Raw genomic sequence first — 16,390 nt, forward strand, 5'->3', positions numbered from 1 at the left:
TCTGCTTATCCACTTGTTTGTGTTTCCTCACCTAAAAGTGCAGAGGTAATGGTAATAACACTTGTCCATCTGCAACATTTTCCAACTTTCAGTGACGACTTGTTGCAGGAGAAAGAGCTTTTCATTCAAACAATTAAACATTTGCAATACTTTGAGATCCCTCCGTATCTGCATAAATTAGACAACAATCATTAGGGTCGTTAACGGGGGGGGGGGGGGGGGTATACTATAATGTTTGCAGAGGTGAACTTGAGTTTCCTCTTCTTGTCAACTGATATTCCTGACAGCCCACAGAACTAGGTGGGGAGGTTCCCTCACTTCCCCAGTCTCCCTGAAAGCTCCTCCACCATTGTAGCTGAAAGGTTCTGTTATAATGACAACTGAACTAGATGAACAAAAGTCGTAATTTTAAACAGCATTATCGATGGTCTGACATTGTGGTCGCAGAATCATTTACCCAACACCGTTAGTCAATTCGTGGTTTGTGAAATGTACTTGCCAACCCCGTCCCAGGCTAGGCTCCACGCTGGTGAGGCCCGACTCATCGAGGGCATACTAACCAGTGGAGGTGTCTGCCACATAACCGGTGAAGGAAAGCAGATGAGAATGGAGAACAGGCCAGCGAAGCAGAGCAAGGACGACAACAGCTGAGGGTGAAGGAGCGACGAATTCAGGGGGAGCGGAGCTTCACAGGCAGAGGAGGGACGGGCTGTTGGGCGATTGGTGATTGAGCGCGGGCACGTGGCGGGCGATTGGTGATTGGGCGCGGGCACGTGGCGGGCGATTGGTGATTGGGCGCGGGCACGTGGCGGGCGATTGGTGATTGAGCGCGGGCACGTGGCGGGCGATTGGTGATTGGGCGCGGGCACGTGGCGGGCGATTGGTGATTGGGCGCGGGCACGTGGCGGGCGATTGGTGAGCGGCGAGGCCAGGGCGGGAGCGCACGCCTCTCCCGGGTCTACCTGCTTCAGGTGTTTGATGTCCTGGTGGAAGCAGTCTTCGGCTGTCTCTGGCTTGGCGTTACCCTGGAAGCAACAAGAGGGAGCGAGAGCGTAAGGTGGGACTGTTGTTCTTAACCACCCCCGACAGACTTGCCCTCTCCGCTGCTGGGGCCAGCCTTCGCCCTTACCTGTGTTGTGGGTGGGTGAGCTGGGTCCGGCGGCGGCGCTGGGAACCGGGAGCTCGACCCCATTCTTGGCGATGGGTTTTCAGCGGGAAAACTTTGGAGGCGAGGGGTTTGGGTGGTGGCCATTGCCTTGCCCGGCCCAGGCCGCGTCACAAACTGCAGCTGTCCGGTCCGATGAGGTGAGGTGACGGCCCTGCGGCCTGTCAGTGGCTGTCCCTCCCGTCGGCCTCCGATCTCCACCCCTGTGAGACTCGGTAAGGCCACAGGTACCGGTTCCCCCCTCTGGCTTTTCATCGCAGCGGCGTACAGCTACTGCAGTGCCCCCTCCTCTCCAGTAAATCAAACTCACCAGGGCTACAGGGAGCTGAGGTTTGCTTCCTCTTCCAGTCATAATTTAATTATAATTTGCTACTATCATTTAGTTATTTTATCATTTGCATCAAAAGACAGCATATTCTATTTGTTTATCAGTACTTCAGCATGTTTCTTTTTCATTCTATGGATGTCTGGTATGGGTCTTCTATTCTTCATTGTTTTGAAGAGATCCACATTCACTTCTCTGGAGGTCCTAACAAAGGTACCCTTTTTCAGATGAAACATAGAAAACTTACAGCACAATACAGGCCCTTCAGCCCACAGTGCTATGCTGAACATATCCTTACCTTAAAACTACCTAGGCTTACCCATAGCCCTCTATTTTTCTAAGCTCTATGTACTTATCCAGGAGTCTCTTAGAAGACCCTATCATATCCGGTTCCACCACTTGCAGCCCATTCCACATGCTCACCACTCTCTGCATTAAAAAAAAAACTTAACCCTGACATATTCTCTGTACCTACTTCCAAGCACCTTAAAAGTGTGCCCCCTCATGTTAGCCATTTCAGCCCTGGGAAAAAGTCTCTGACTTTTTATAAATGACCTGGATGATCAATGCCTCTCATCATCTTATACACCTTTATCAGGTCACTTCTCATCCTCCGTTGCGCCAAGGAGAAAAGGTCGAGTTCACTCAACCTGTTCTAATAAGGCATACTCCTCAATCCAGGCAATGTCCTTTTAAATCTCCTCTGCACTCTTTCTATAGTTTTCACATCCTTCCTGTAGTGAGGTGACCAGAACTGGGCACAGTACTCCAAGTTGGTTCTGACCAGGATCCTATATAGCGTTAACATTACCATTCAGTTCTTGAACTCAGTCCCACGGTTAATGAATGCTAATGCACCATATGCCTTCTCAACCATGGAGTCAACCTGCTCAGCAGCTTTGAGTGTCCTATGGACTCGGACCTCAAGATTCCTCTGATCCTCCACACTGTCAAGTGTCTTATCATTAATACTATATTCTGCCATCGTATTTGACCTACCAAAATGAACCACTTCACACTTATCTGGGTTGAACTCCATCTGCCACTTCTCAGCCCAGTTTTGCATCCTATCAATGTCCCGCTGTAACCTCTAACAGCACTCCACACTATCCACAACACCTCCAACTTTGTGTCATCAGCAAATTTATTAATCCATCCCTCCACTTCCTCATCCAGGTCATTTATAAAAATCACAAAGAGTAGGGGTCCCAGAACAGATCCCTGAGGTACACCACTGGTCACCAACCTCCATGCAGAATATGACCTGTCTACAACCATCTTTGCTTTCTGTGGGCAAGCCAGTTCTGGATCCACAAAGCAAAGTCCCCTTGGATCCCATGCCTCCTTACTTTCTCAATAAGCCTTGCATGTTATCAAATACCTTGCTGAAATCCATATACACTATATGTACAGCTCTACCTTTATCAATATGTTTAGTTACATACTCAAAAAATTCAGTCAGGCTTGTCAGGCTTATCATAATATGATGTTTTTATCTGCAATTTGAGAAGGATAGGGGCAGATCGGAGGTGTCAGTGTTGCAGTTGAACAGGGGAAACTATGGAGCCATGAGGGAGGAGCTGGCCAAAGTTAACTGGACGGATATCCTAGCAGAAAAGACAGTGGAACAGCAATGGCAGGTTTTCTTGGGAATAATGCACAAGGTGCAAAATCAGTTCATCCCCCGGAGAAGGAAGGATTCAAAGGGGGGAAAGGGGCCACAGTGGTTGACAAAGGAAGTCAGAGATTGCATAGCATTAAAAAAAAAAGGAAATATGACAGAGCTAAGGTGAGTGGGAGGACAGATGATTGGGAAATTTTTAAGGAACAACAGAATTTAACTAAAAAGGCAATACGGGGAGAAAAAATGAGGTACGAACGCAAGCTAGCCAGGAATATAAAGGAGGATAGCAAAGGCTTTTTTAGGTATGTGAAGAGAAAGAAGATAGTTAAGAACAATGTTGGGCCCTTGAAGAATGAATTGGGTGAAGTTGTTATGGGAAACAGAGAAATGGCAGAAGAATTTAATAAGTACTTTAGATCTGTCTTCACTAGGGAAGACACAAGCAATCTCCCAGATGTATGGATGGGCCAAGGGCATAGGGTAACAGAGGAAATGAAACAGATTTACATTAGGAAGGAAACAGTGATGAGTAGACTGATGGGACTGAAGGCTGACAAATCCCCAGGTTCAGATGGTCTGCATCCTAGGATACTAAAGGAGGTGGCCCTGGAAATTGTGGATGCATTGGTAATCATTTTCCAATGTTCCTTAGATTCAGGATCAGTTCCTGAGGATTGGAGAATGGCTAATGTTATCCCACTTTTTAAGAAAGGAGGGAGGAAGAAAACAGAACTATCGTCCTATCAGCCTAACATCAGTAGTGGGGAAGATGCTAGAGTCCATTATTAAAGATGAAATAGTGGCATATCTAGATAGCAGTGATAGGATTGGGCCGAGCCAGCATGGATTTACCAAGGGCAAATCATGCTTGACTAATCTATTGGAGTTTTTTGAGGATGTAACCAGGAAGTTAGACAAGAGAGATCCAGTGGATGTAGTGTACCTCGATTTTCAGAAGGCATTTGATAAGGTCCCACATAGGAGATTAGTGGGTAAAATCAGAGCTCATGGCATTGGGGGGGAAGATATTGACATGGATAGAAAACTGGTTGGCAGATAGAAAGCAAAGGGTAACGGTGAATGGGTGTTTCTTGGAATGGCAGGTGGAGACTAGTGGGGTGTCACAGGGCTCAGTATTGGGACCACAGCTGTTTACGATTTACATCAACGATTTAGATGAAGGCATTGAGAATAACATCAGCAAGTTTGCTGATGATACTAAGCTGGGTGGCAGTGTGACATGTGATGAGGATGTTAGGAGAATTCAGGGTGACTTGGATAGGCTGAGTGAGTGGGCAGATACTTGGCAGATGATGTTTAATGTGAATAAGTGTGAGGTTATCCACTTTGGGAGTAAGAACAGGAAGGCAGATTATTATCTGAACAGTGTAGAGTTAGGTAAGGGAGAAATACAAAGAGATCTAGGAGTCCTTGTTCATCAGTCACTGAAGGTGAATGAGCAAGTGCAGCAGGCAGTGAAGAAGGCTAATGAAATGTTGGCCTTTATTACAAAGGGAATTGAGTACAAGAGCAAGGAAATCCCTCTGCATTTGTACAGGGCCCTGGTGAGACCACACCTGGAGTATTGTGTACAGTTTTGGTCTCCAGGGTTAAGGAAGGACATCCTGGCTATAGAGGAAGTGCAGCGTAGATTCACGAGGTTAATTCCTGGGATGTCCGGACTGTCTTACGCAGAGAGGTTAGAGAGACTGGGCTTGTACACGCTGGAATTGAGATTAAGAGGGGATCTGATTGCAACATATAAGATTATTAAGGGATTGGACAAGATAGAGGCAGGAAATATGTTCCAGATGCTGGGACAGTCCAGTACCAGAGGGCATGGTTTGAGAATAAGGGGTAGGTCATTTAGGACAGAGTTAAGGAAAAACTTCTTCTCCCAGAGAGTTGTGTGGGTCTGGAATGCACTGCCTCGGAAGGCAGTGGAGGCCAATTCTCTGGATGCTTTCAAGTAGGAGCTAGATAGGTATCTTATGGATAGGGGAATCAAGGGATATGGGGACAAGGCAGGAACCGGGTATTGATAGTAGATGATCAGCCATGATCTCAGAATGGCGGTGCAGGCTTGAAGGGCCGAATGGTCTACTTCTGCACCTATTGTCTATTGTCAGGCATGACCTGCCTTTGACAAAGCCATGCTGACTATTCCTAATTATATAAATGGCTCTTCAAATGTTCATAAATCCTGCCTCTCAGGATCTCCATCAACTTACCAACTACTGACCTAAAGTGATATAAAGCTATTTGGCCTAGTGTGTCTGTGCCCACAGAGGAGTCTCACCGATCCTCCATTATGGTCCATGGTCTGTAAATCCTTGCTTTTGAAGTTGCTGTCTAAGTATAGACATGAGAGACTGCAGATGCTGGAACCTGGAACAAAAAGTGAACTGCTGGAGGAATTTCAATACAGACGGATTGGTGGAATGGGTGAATGTGGCAGATTAAAACTTAAGGCTGAGAAATTTTAAGTGATCAATTTTGGTACTAAGAATGAGAAGAGACAACTCAAAAGAGGACACAGTTCTAAAAGATACATTAGTTAAAAATAGTCTTTACAGTTGGCCCTCCTTATCCGCGGAATCAACCAACCACAGATTGGGAAAACCCGGAAGTTCTCTCTCCAGCACAAGTTGCTTGAGCATATACAGACTATTTTTTCTTATCATTATTGCATAAACAATACAGTATAACAACTATTTACATAGCATTTACATTGTATTAGGTATTACTTTTAATGACTTAAAAGTACAGGCAGTCCCCAGGTTATGAAGAGTCCGTCTTTAAGTCGGATTTGAAGTCGGAACAGGTATATCCGGAATTATTTAGCGTCAGTTAGTCAAACGTTTTTCTTAGTATATAGTACATATTTTACCTTTCTATGCATATAAAACACTTAAGAAAGATAGGTATTTCAATAATTTAACCACTGCGTTGCTTAGTAATAATTGTAGCTTTCATCGGGGCAGGGCTTTTCACATTCTCCATTAAAATTGTTCCGATTGTTGACCGACTGTGGCCTAATGCTTTTCCAATGACCAATGGCATTTCACCTCTTTCCAATCGCTTTATTACTTCCACCTTATTTTTAATCACGATCGTGATTATTTTCGTGAACAGAAACACTGCGGATTCAGAGTTGCGCCGCCAGGTCCTAATGTCCACCGTACTAATACATGTTAAATAAGGGACTTGAGCATCCGCAAATTTTGGTATCTGTGGGGTTCCTGGAACCAATCCCCCGCGGATAAGGAGGGCCGACTGTACTTAGTTTATTGAAAGAGGTAGGACATGTCCAGAAAGTTTTTTTTAAAAAAAAAGAAACAACATCCCTTGTTTTATAGAAGCAAGGAGTATGAAAGCAATGAGAATATGAAGAATATGTCTGAAACACTGAGCTGGCGACAAGCAGAATCTTGTGTCTAATTCTGGGCAGCACACCTTAGGAACAATAGTAAGGCTTTGGAAAGAATATTCTTCTATATCTCTTCTGATTTACCAAAATTATTCCAGGGGACTTCAGTTACATGTATGTGTCTGTGTATGTGCATCTATCGCAAACGATGAGGACGGCTAACATCCTTGGGTGGGTATGTTTGTGATGTTGTGACTTGCACATGAGTTTGATTAAAGTGAGGGAGAGTTGCACAGGTCGTCAACCTCACACTCTCATCCTAGTCTGTCTGGATCCAGTGGCAAGTCAAGAGTCCAGACAACTGTAGATTGGTCAGGATGCAGTGGATGACCAGGGCAATCTACATCTCTTGCCATGCTCTTTGCACCCCACAATGCATGCTGGGAAATGCCTTCTTGCCTGATGAACCAGCTGGTGGTTTCCACCATGCAGTCTGCGGAATCCAAGCCCAAAGTCACTGAGGGTTCAAATAAAACTCCAAAGGCTACTCTCAGCTGGTTTGGCTGACCTGTTGTAGCTGGTGCCCAGGACGTGGCCACTGTTGTATGCAAACATCTTGGAGCCACAGGTGAGAGCTGAGTGCTAGGTGAGGACCCTCGGAAGGTACAACAGTCATCACACCAGAGGTGCTACCCTTCCCTGCCGCCCCATACACTCCATCTATACATATGAATACACGTAGACTGGAAGTAGATGCTAGGACATTCTAGAACAGATTTTGTGAAGATCTGAAAGAGTAACTTATATGGAATTATTTAGAAAATTGCCCCATAAGTACAGTTTACGCACATTCTGCTACTGAGAGAAATAAGCCAAGTATTGTGGAATGCATGTGTGGGTAAGTTGTGTGAAGAAAGGTCTGTTAAATTTCAATTTGTTACAATAAAAATTCCCAAAGGATTCAGGTTGAGAGAGGAAGTTAAGGGCCAGAAGAATATCATCAGTAATTCTTTACTTTATGTGGAAAGTGACATCAGAATGGGTGAGGATAATTGAAACAGATATTTGTAAATGGAAGCTGGATTAGTAAATGAGTAAATAATATAGTGATAAGAAAAGTTAAATTTATTTGGAAGATCTTGTGAAGCAAAAAGGTCAGCAGATTTGCTGTCCATATGAACTGTTGCTGTGTTGTGAAATTCTATCTAATTCTCAGTTCAAATCATCAAGACAGAAAATAAGTCAAGTGTTTGCAAAGCTTTGTCCTGGACTCCTTCAATCCCAATAATAAGGCTACTATTGTACCCAAACTTTTTTCCCACTTCCCAAATCAATTCATAAGTGTTTTACTATACTATCCCAACATATTTAAACCAGCCTGTCAGTTCCATTTTGAAGATCTAACTGATTTAATTAATCCCCCCCCCCCACTTCACTCTCTTATTGGCATTGATTCCTGTTCAGGATTCACTCATCAAATTCAAAGTAGATATATTATCAAAATACGTATACAGTAAGTATGTTCCCATATTTTACTCTGAAATTAATTTTCTTGCAGGCATTTACAGGGAAGAAGTGCAATAGAACTTGTGAAAAATATACATAAACAAAGATTGACAAACAAACAATGTGCAAAAGAAGAGAAAGTATACAAATAAATTCCATTCTCCCTGTGATCATGTGGGCTTCCCTCAGGTGCTCCAGTTTCCTCTGTGATTGTGCTGTTAGGTCACTTGGGCTTTAGCATGCAGATAATAGAACCTGGTGATGGGGCGGGGATGGGGGCGGTATGGGGTAGTTGAAATTGATGGGAACATACTGATATTAAGGAAAACTAATGAGACACAGGATTGTTAACTAAGCCCAAACAACCTTCTGTGTTGTAAGGAAGTGTGATAATAATTGCTACCTCAGATTCAAATTATAAAGGAGATTTATAAACGAGGAAGCAGTAGCCATGAAAAGAGCCATTTGTGTGAACTGCATTTCTGATTGGTTTCTTGCATGGTAACTCAGCCAATTTTTTTTTTAAAAAAAAAAGCTAAGGTCACGTGGAGAGGCCAATGTGACAGTGGCCCAGTGTTGGAGTAAGATTTCTCAGACTTTGGCTCAAGAGGCTTCAGCGAGGAGGCACAGGTGAGGGGCAGGTATGGTTTTATTTACCTGTTAATCTGTGATTTTTAATGTAGTGTAGACAATGCCAGTCAAGGGTTGGCATTCTGCTCCTTGGCTGATGTGGGAAGTCAGGGAACTTTATAGTCTGCCTGATGACCATATTGGTGGGAATTCCACCTAACTGCAACTCTTGACTGACTGGCTCAAGGAGCTGGAGATACAGTTGGATGTACTCAATATCGCTCAGGATGCTGAGGACATCCTAGATGAGAATTTTAATGAGGTGGGCAAGAGTTGCAATCTCAGGATTACTACCCCATGCCACACGCTAGAGAGGTGAAAATGGATATATACTGCAGTTCAACATGTGGATGAGGAGCTGACGCAGGAGGGACGGCTTCAGAGTATTGGATTATTAAGCTGTCTGCCAGGGCAGGTAGGACCTGTACAAACAAGACTGTATGCATTGTTTGTATCGGAACTGGAGGGGAACCAATATCCTCACTGGGAGGTTTGCTACTGCTGTTTTGCAGGATTTAAACTAGAGTGGCAGGAGGATGGGGACAACAGACACAAAATGCTGGGGGATTTCAGCAGGCCAGCCTTCATGGAAAAGAGTGCAGTCAACGTTTCGGGCTAAGACCCTTTGGCAGCACTGGAAAAAGAAAAGAACTCCAGTGGGAGGTGATGAGCAGGCAGGAAGATAAAGTGAGAGAGAGAGAAAAAGGGATGGGAAAGGTGAAAGGTTGGGGGCATTACCGGAAGTTCAAGAAATCAATGTTCATGCCATCAGGTTGGAGACTACTCAAATGAAAGGGCATTTTTACAAGTAACAGGGTGAGAGGAGTTGTAATCCAGGTAGCTGTCAGAGTCCATAGATTTGTAATAGACATCAGTAGATAAGCTGTCTCCAGAGATAGAGACAGAGAGATGGAGAAAAGGGAGGGAGATGTCAGAAATGGACCAGGTAAATTTGAGGGCAGGGTGGAAATTGGAGGCAATGTGAATGAAGTTGACGTGTTCAGCATGGGTGCAGGAAGCAGCACTAATGCAGTTGTCACTGTAGCACAGGAAAAGTGTGGGACAATCACCAGTGTGGGATTGGAACATAGACTGTGCCACATAGCCGACCAGCAGGCAGACATTGCTGGGACCCAAGCGAGTGCTTATGGCTACACCTTTTATTTGAAGGAAGCATCTACATATTTTCTCCTGTTCAGAGGACAACAGGTAGTAAAGTTGAGGACAAGAAAGACTGAAAAGGAAAACAGTAAGGGCCAGGCTAATAAACATAGTGGACTGATGGGTTGAAATGAGTTTTTCAATGCAAGGAGTATAATGGGTAAGGAAGGTGAACTTAGAGCCTAGAACAGCACATGGAGTTGTGATGTTGCCATTACAGAGACCTAGTTATGTGAGGAGCATGGCTGGCAGTTCCATGTTCCTGGGTTTCGTTATTTTAGATGTGAGAGAGAAGGGTAAAAAGAAAAGGTGGAAGGGGTTGCACTACTGATAGGAGAGAATGTCGCAGCAGTACTCAGGATATACTGGAGGGCTCATCTGCAGAGACGGTTTGGGTGAAGTTCAAAAAATAAGGGTTCAGTTACATTGATAGGATTATACTGTAGTCTTAAGAGCAAACACGAGGAAATCTGCAGATGCTGGAAATTCAAACAACAACACACACAAAATGCTGGTGGAACACAGCAGGCCAGGCAGCATCTATAAGGAGAAGCACTGTCGACGTTTCGGGCCGGGACCCTTCGTCAGGACTAACTGAAAGGAAAGATAGTAAGAGATTTGAAAGTGGTGGGGGGAGGGGGATATGCAAAATAATAGGAGAAGACCGGAGGGGGTGGGATGAAGCTAAGAGCTGGAAAGGTGATTGGTGAAAGTGATACCGAGCTGGAGAAGGGAAAGGATCATGGGACGGGAGGCCTCGGGAGAAAGAGGGAGGGGGGAAAGCACCAGAGGGAGATGGAAAACAGGCAAACAACTAAGTATGTCAGGGATGGGGTAAGAAGGGGAGGAGGGGCATTAACAGAAGTTAGAGAAGTCAGTGTTCATTCCACCAGGTTGGACGCTACCCAGCCGGTATATAAGGTGTTCCTCCAACCTGAGTTTGGATTCATTTTGACAGTAGAGGAGGCCATGGATAGACGTACCGGAATGGGACGTGAAATTAAAATGTGTGGCCACTGGGAGATCCTGCTTTCTCTTTTCTGCTTTTCTCTGGATCTCTTTATTGCTAGTTGCCAATGGGACATCAACCGTCTCAACTTCACTACACCGTTCCAGTTCCAACCTAACTCCTTCTGAACGCTCTGCTCTTCGCTCCCTCCGCACCAATCCCAACCTCACTATAAAACCTGCTGATAAGGGGGGAGCTGTTGTTGTCTGGCGTACTGACCTCTACCTGGCCGAGGCACAGCGACAGCTCTCTGGTACCTCCTCTTATTTACCCCTTGATCATGACCCCACTAAGGATCACCAGGCCATTGTCTCCTATACCATCACCAACCTTATCAACTCTGGGGATCTCCCATCCACTGCCACCAACCTCATAGTTTCCACACCCCGCACTTCCCGTTTCTACCTCCTACCCAAGATTCACAAGCCTGCCTGTCCAGGTAGTAGACCTATTGTCTCAGCTTACTCCTGCCCCATTGAACTAATTTCTGCATACCTTGACACTGTCTTATCCCCCTTGTTCAATCTCTTCCCACCTATGTTCGTGACACTTCTCATGCTTTGAATTTTTTCAATGATTTTAAGTTCCCTGGCCCCCACCGCCTTATTTTCACCATGGACGTCCAGTCCCTATATACCTCCATCCCCCACCGAGATGGTCTCGAAGCTCTTCGCTTCTTTTTGGATTCCAGACCTAACCAATTCCCCTCTACCACCACTCTCCTCTGCCTAGCAGAATTAGTTCTTACTCTCAATAATTTCTCCTTTGGCTCCTCCCACTTCCTCCAAACCAAGGGTGTAGCCATGGGCACTCGTATGGGTCCCAGTTATGCATCCCCCTCTTTTCCTTCACTACATCGACAACTGCATTGGTGCTGCCTCCTGCACGCATGCTGAGCTCGTTGACTTCATTAACTTTGCCTCCAACTTTCACCCTGCCCTCAAATTTACCTGGTCCATTTCCGACACCTCCCTCCCCTTCCTTGATCTTTCTGTCTCCATCTCTGGAGACAGCTTATCTACTGATATCTACTTTAAGCCTACAGACTCTCACAGCTACCTGGACTATTCCTCTTCCCACCCTGTCTCTTGCAAAAATGCTATCCCCTTCTCACAATTCCTCTGTCTCCGCCGCATCTGCTCTCAGGATGAGGCTTTTCATTCCAGGACGAAAGAGATGTCTTCCTTTTTTAAACAAAGGGGCTTCCCTTCTTCCACCATCAACTCTGCTCTCAAACGCATCTCTCCCATTTCCCGCACATCTACCCTCACCCCATCCGTCCGCCACCCCACTCGGGATAGGGTTCCCCTTGTCCTCACTTACCACCCTACCAGCCTCCAGGTCCAACATATAATTCTCCGTAACTTCCGCCACCTCCAACGGGATCCCACTACCAAGCACGTCTTTCCCTCCCCCCCCCTTCTGCTTTCCGCAGGGATTGCTCCCTACGCGACTCCCTTGTCCACTCATCCCCCACATCCCTTCCCACCGATCTCCCTCCTGGCACTTATCCTTGTAAGCGGAACAAGTGCTACACCTGCCCTTATGCTTCCTCCCTCACCACCATTCAGGGCCCTAGACAGTCCTTCCAGGTGAGGCAACACTTCATCTGTGAGTCGGCTGGTGTGGTATACTGTGGCCGGTGCTCCCGGTGTGGCCTTTTATATATTGGTGAGACCCGACGCAAACTGGGAGACCGTTTCGCTGAACACCTGCGCTCAGTCCGCCAGAGAAAGCAGGATCTCCCAGTGGCCACACATTTTAATTCCACGTCCCATTCCCATTCTGATATGTCTATCCATGGCCTCCTCCACTGTCAAAATGAATCCAAACTCAGGTTGGAGGAACAACACCTTATATACCGGCTGGGTAGCCTCCAACCTGATGGCATGAACATTGACTTCTCTAACTTCTGTTAATGCCCCTCCTCCCCTTATTACCCCATCCCTGACATATTTAGTTGTTTGCCTGTTCTCCATCTCCCTCTGGTGCTTCCCCTCCCCCCCCCCCTTCTCCCGAGGCCTCCCGTCCCAGGATCCTTTCCCTTCTCCAGCTCAGTATCACTTTCACCAATCACCTTTCCAGCTCTTAGCTTCATCCCACCCCCTCCGGTCTTCTCCTATTATTTTGCATATCCCCCTCCCCCCACCACTTTCAAATCTCTTACTATCTTTCCTTTCAGTTAGTCCTGACAAAGGGTCTTGGCCCGAAATGTCGACAGTGCTTCTCCATATAGATGCTGCCTGGCCTGCTGTGTTCCACCAGTATTTTGTGTGTGTTATACTGTCGTCATCTACTTTCCCCAAAAGCCACCGAGGCTGAGGAACAGGAATGTTGACAGATTATGGAAAGGTGTAGGAACAACTGGTTGTCATAGTGGAGGACTTTAACTTCTCAGAATTGATTGTAACTTACTTAACACAGGAAGCTTAGAGAGGGTGCAGTTTCTTCAGTGCATCCAAGAGGAGTTCTTAAAACAATATCTGAAGGATCCAACTAGAGAAGAGAACATACTGGACCTAGTTTTGGGAAGTGAGCCAGGCCAGTTTACAGATCTGATAGTGGATGAGTATTTTGGGGTAGTGACCACAACTTGTTACATTTTAAGATAGTTATGAAGAAAGATAAAATTAGCTGAGCCTCATGTCAGTAGAGGATTATTAGGGATATGATTTAAGTGCATTTGGAAAGGCATGATCTGCTCAGGGACAGCATGGCTTTGTGTAGGGCAAGTGACACCTTACAAACCTGACTCAGTCTTTTGAGGAGGTGACAAAGGTGCTTGATGAGGGTAAGGTAGTTGATATTATCTGTGGATTTCAATAAGACTTTTGATACGGTTCCTCATGGTGGATTGATTCAGAAGATAAATTGGACTCAGTGTGATTGCAAGTTTGAATTCAGAACTGGTTTGCCCATAGGAAATATAGAGTAGGAGTGGAAAGCTGTTATTCTGTCTGGAGGTCGTGACCAGAGATGTTACTTAAGGATCTATACAGGAACTTTTGTTGGTGATTTTGATCATTGATATTGCATGACAATATAGATGGGTGAATAAGCAAATATGCAGATGACACCAAGACTGGTGGGGTTGTGGACAATGTAAAATACTATCAAAGAGTATATAGACAAATTACTGATAATGGGCAAAGAAGTGGCAGATGGACTTTAATCTGGGCAAATGTGAGGTACTGCACTTTGGGAGGTCAAATGAAAGGAGAAAGTATGCAGTTAATGGTAGGCCCCTTAGTAACATTGAAGTCCAGAGGGATCCTGGGGTCCAAGTCATTGAAGTTCATTGAAAGTGGTTACACAAGTGAATCAGATGACAAAGGAGGTTATGGCATACTTGCCTTCATTGGTAGAGAGATTGAGTTTAACAGTAAGGAAGTTAAGCTGGAGCTGTATAAAACTTTAGAGTATTATGTGCAGTTCTGGTCACTCCATTATAGGAGGATGTAGAAACTGTGGAAAGGGTGCAGAGGATGCTGCCTAGATTAGACAGTGCAGTATGAGCTATAAAGAAAGGTTGGACAAACTTGGGTTGTTTTACCTAGAGCATAGGAGACTGAGATGAGACATGATAGAGGATCTTTAAATTGTGAATGGTAAAGAGTACAAAGAACAATACAGCACAGTACAGGCCATTCGGCCCACAATGTTGTGCCGACCCTTAAACTCTGCCTCCCATATAACCCTGCACCTTAAATTCCTCCATATACCTGTTTAGTAGTCTCTCAAATAAAGAGTAGATAGTCAAAATCTATTCCCCAGGGTAGAAATGTCAAACTCCAGAGGACATGCCTTTAAAGAGAGAGGGGAAGTGTAAAGGTGACATGAGGGACAGGTTTTTTTATGCACAGTGGTAAGTGCCTGGAATGAGTTACCAACGGTAGTATTGGAAGCAGGCAGTTTGGTGGTGTTTTAAGAAGGCTTTTAGATAGACACATGAATATTAAGGGAATGAGGGATATGGATGATACTCAGGAAGAGAACATTTATTGTTTCCATTATTTTTTAAATTTATACTTTAATTTTTCTTTCCCAAAGGCCTACATACTACAAGCTGGATACCCATCCAGTGTGCTCTGCCTCACTGAAACGTGGTTTATATCTGCTTCACCTGACTGCACCATACAACCTGAGGGCTTCTCCATTCTCCTGATGGACTGTACAGTGTCCTTAGGCCAAGCAAGAGGTAAAATGGCCTGCTTCCTAATCAACTCCTTGTGGTGCTGGGACATGATGAACCTGCTGAGTCCCTGCTCAGCTGAATTAGAATATCTATCGGTGAAATACCACCAGTTCTACCTGCCACAAGCGTTCACTTCAGCTATCTTGATGGCAGTCTGTATTCAAACCTGAGACGTGAAGCCTGCACTCAATGAATCCATGACCAACATCCTTGAAACAGGACATCCAGAGACCCATTTCAATCAAGCCAACTTCAAAGGTGTGTTACCAAAATACAACTACTATGCCCATATATCCATTGCTACACAACAATCAAAGACACCTGCTGAACTGCTCACTGGGCCATACTTTGGTAAATCAAGCCTTCCTTCTTCCTGTGTACAAACAAGTTGAACCATGAGGATACGGTACAGAATTCTTACTGTGCTAGTCTAAAGAAATAGATGAGCTTCTATGCAACTATAAAACATTGGTGAGGCCAAATGTGTTGTATTGTGTGCAGTTCTAATTGCCTACCTACAAGAAAGATATCAATAAACTTAAAAGAGTACAGAGAAAATTTACAAAAATGTTGCAGGGACTTGAGGATCTGAGTTATAGGGAAAGGTTGATATTCCCCGGAGCATAGGAGAAGGAGAGATTTAATAGGGGCATGCAAAATTGAGGGGTATAGATACGGTGCAAGTAGGCTTTTTCAGCAGAGGTTGAATGAGACTAGAACTGGAGGTCATGAGTTAAGGGTGAAAGATGAAATGTTTAAAGAGAACATGAAGGGGAGCCTCTTCACGCTGAGGGTGGTGAGAGTGTGGAATGAGCTGCCACTGGAAGTGGTGCACACAGGTTTGATTTTAACATTTAAGAGAAAGTTAGGTTACAAAGATGGGAGGGTTATGGAGGGCTACGGTCCAGGTACAGGTTGATGGGACTAGGTAGACTAATAGTTCAGCAGACTAGACAGCCAGTGGTTCTGTTTATGTGCCACAGTGCTCTCTGACTCTATAAAACTGCTTTCAGTGGTAGACTAGTCCATGTTCAAATACTCAGTGCCAACCTAGATGAGTATATCACCACCACCATGGACTTTATCAGCAATACGTACCAAAGAGGTCAGTCAGGTGTTTCCAAACTGGAAACCTTGGTTGAACTGAGAGATCTGCTTACTACTCAAGTCCAGTACTGCAACAAATGGAGATATAAACTCTGTAAAGTTATCAGGGAAAACGAAAGAGCTTGTCATTGATTTTAGAAAGGGGCAGTGCCTGTCCGTGCTCCTCTTTAAATCAATGGTGGTGGAATTGAGAGAGTTGGAAGCTTCAAGATCCCAGGAGTGAACATCACCAATAGTCTGTCCTGGTCCATTCAGGTAGACTCACCATTGCCTATACTTTCTCAGGAAACTGAAAAAC

At 45.0% G+C, this 16,390-nt stretch overlaps 1 long non-coding RNA gene across 1 annotated transcript; it reads left to right on the forward strand.

Annotated features, from left to right (window-relative positions):
• The first annotated feature begins 931 nt into the window (after window positions 1-931).
• Window positions 932-15,301, forward strand: LOC140735173 (uncharacterized). The gene is made up of 3 exons (XR_012100709.1): window positions 932-1,057; window positions 8,526-8,620; window positions 14,841-15,301. It is a non-coding gene; the product is annotated as an uncharacterized lncRNA (long non-coding RNA).
• Window positions 15,302-16,390: the final 1,089 nt, after the last annotated feature.

The sequence above is a fragment of the Hemitrygon akajei genome, chromosome 11, assembly GCF_048418815.1.
Source record: "Hemitrygon akajei chromosome 11, sHemAka1.3, whole genome shotgun sequence".
Lineage (NCBI taxonomy): Eukaryota > Metazoa > Chordata > Chondrichthyes > Myliobatiformes > Dasyatidae > Hemitrygon > Hemitrygon akajei.